This window comes from Gavialis gangeticus, unplaced genomic scaffold (genome assembly GCF_001723915.1).
Source record: "Gavialis gangeticus isolate Ggan-Ray unplaced genomic scaffold, GavGan_comp1, whole genome shotgun sequence".
NCBI lineage: Eukaryota > Metazoa > Chordata > Crocodylia > Gavialidae > Gavialis > Gavialis gangeticus.
In genome coordinates, this window is record NW_017729027.1 from 37,814,743 (window position 1) to 37,817,187 (window position 2,445).

The 2,445-nt window shown below is 47.2% G+C and overlaps 1 protein-coding gene across 3 annotated transcripts in view; it reads left to right on the plus strand.

The window, feature by feature from the left end:
• LOC109300007 (glutathione S-transferase-like) overlaps positions 1–2,445 on the plus strand; it is a 196,886-nt gene that overhangs the window by 145,848 nt on the left and 48,593 nt on the right. The window contains exon 1 of one of the 3 annotated variants that reach the window (XM_019520589.1): positions 706–794. The exons of the other annotated variants lie outside the window; for them this stretch is intronic. The gene's annotated coding sequence lies outside the window, so the exon portion shown is untranslated. Of the gene's footprint in view, positions 1–705; positions 795–2,445 lie in introns of those variants that run through there. 3 annotated transcript variants of the gene reach the window in all.

Genomic DNA, 2,445 nt, shown 5'->3' on the forward strand with positions numbered 1-2,445 from the left:
TGCAGAACAATGGGCACTAGGCTACTCCAGATTGTGCAGCAATGGGGTGCTTGCTATAAAAGGAAACAGCATGATTTTAATTGGCAGTAGGCAAAGGGGTTTTTCACATTCAGGGCTGTATGGTCAGGTTAAGGTTTTGGGTTTAATATTCAAGATACAAACTGTGCCCTTTAGACTTTACCATCTTCCTGTGCCCACCTGACATATTTAAAGGAGGCTTTAAACACTGGATTGACCGGGGGAGGGAGCAGTGTTATAAATGAGCTGCTCATATTATAATACTCCTTAGTCTTGCTTGCGTGAACAGGGCCAAAGAACAGTAACCATTGCACAGAACTGTGTTGCAGACCTGGAACAAAATAACAAAGCGAGACACTGAACCTGCGAATTACAGGGTAAGGCAGGAGGCTCTCCTGAGCTGCGCTTGGAATAACAGCAGCAGCAACACCAATACCTTCTCTCTCTCTGCTGGCCTCAAACTTTTTAGTGAGAATCTTTTCTCCCACTTATTTTTCAAATCAAGCAGGGGCCAGAGTTAGAAGTAGGCATCATGCCCAAAGGAGCAGCCAGTTAAAAATCACTCAGTCGAAAGCATAATCAACCCCTGTCCTTGCAGAGAGACTTTGCTACAGGAACTTCGAGGCAATCCAGAGCTAAGTGACTCCGTCTGCCGAACAGTGGGAGTCTCGCCTCCCTATAGGGCACCAGTGGAGACTCCCCTCAGAAGGTGGAGCTGTGGGGCCTGACCCTGAAGGCACAGTTTCTTCCTGGAGAAGAGCTGGCAGGACTCACAGGTTAGTGCTCATAAATAACAGGAGATTTCTTATGCACCAACTGCTGGGTGTAGTTGTATTCGTGTGAGTAGCTTAAGGCATATTTGTTAACGCAGATTTTGGCCACAGCTTGACCCTATGGCAAGTACGTTTAGTCCTAGTAACGCTGTGATGTTTAGCCTAGAGCAGGGGAGAAAGTGGATCGCTAGGAGGAAAAGGATTTGTTTGCTGAGTGAGACAAACCAAGGCAGGCAAAGGTGGCAGGTGGGTAGGGACCTGCCTGGAGCCTTTTCGCTGCTGGGGCTGACTCAAAGAGAAGGGCAGGCAGTGACGACTGCAGGTGGGGAGAACAGTTTCTACTGCTACATTTTTCAAGAAGGCAGGCCCATAGCAGACTTGCACTGCCAGGTGATCTCGCTTTTGATCAGACTTGCATTGTCTGTTGCAGCTTTGGCATAACTAAGTTCACTGGGGAAACTCAGTCTAGTGTGGAGGCAGCAGGAGAGGCCCTGAGCAGACAGCCTTGCTCCCCACCAGCCCTCTTATCCACCACAGAGTGTTTGCAAGCGGGGTTTACTCTTGCCAAAAGAACCCTGCAGCTTAGCTGTGGCTCATATTAACAGCCCGGGGGGGTTCCCTTCTACCCCTGACTGTTGCTGGCTGCTGCCAGGAAGAGGTTGTGACCCTGCTAATGTTGAGCAATAAACTTGTTTAACATCCCATTAGAATCACTGAGATTTCTAATAACTATTCTTGTCTCCAATCAGGGCAAAAATCATTTTGGGAAGTTGCAAATTGAAAATCTAGTGCATATTTTGGACTGGGCCAGTTTTTGTTTTGGTGTTGATGTCTTTTTCTTATTTTTTATTTTTTTCATTTTTTTTACCCTAATAAAAGCAATGAGTGAATAAGTTTCAAACCAAACATGAAGCGCTGTCTCAAAAATATCAAAATGGGATAATCTGACAATTTTAAAACCCTTTCCCCCCTCAAATTCTTTGCTGCAGACTCTTTCCTGCAAAGCATTTCTGTATTTTCCAGAGATATATTTCATCATACTCTACGCCACACAAACCTACCACCTTTTGGAGGGGCAGAGGTCATGGCAGCCCTGTCCTGGAGCTGTCCTTTGCTCCCAGAGAAATGCCAATGCTTCCATTGTGTCCTCTTTTCCCTTATGCAAGCATTGTTTGTCTTGTTCTGTTTAGTCTGAAGTCAAGTAAAAGGGAGGGTTGATCTGCACCTTATAAACTAACCAAAGTATCATCTGATGAAGTTCGCTGCAGCCCACAATATACATACACTGTATTTATTCAACTCCAAGATTAGAATTTTGTCTCCAGGGAAAGCCTTATTTTCAGTATCAACCCAAGGTAGGTAGCTGCTCAGCTCTGGCTTAAGCCCCAAGTTCAGAGTGAAACCACAGCTGAGCCACTACCTGGCCCAGGCTGGTATGACTCATTTGGTGTGGAAGGGGGCATGCATCCAGGGGGAGCTCAGGGGAGACTGCAGGGTGGGGTGGGGAGACTTGCAGTCTGTCTCCTTTACTCCCTAAACCCTGTGCCTGTGCCTACCTCTACTGCCTGCCTCCCTCCAGCTGCCCCCTCCTTCCTTAACTTCTGCTCTGGCTCTGGTTCCTCCAGTCCCAACCTGGCCACTACTTCTCTCTGGC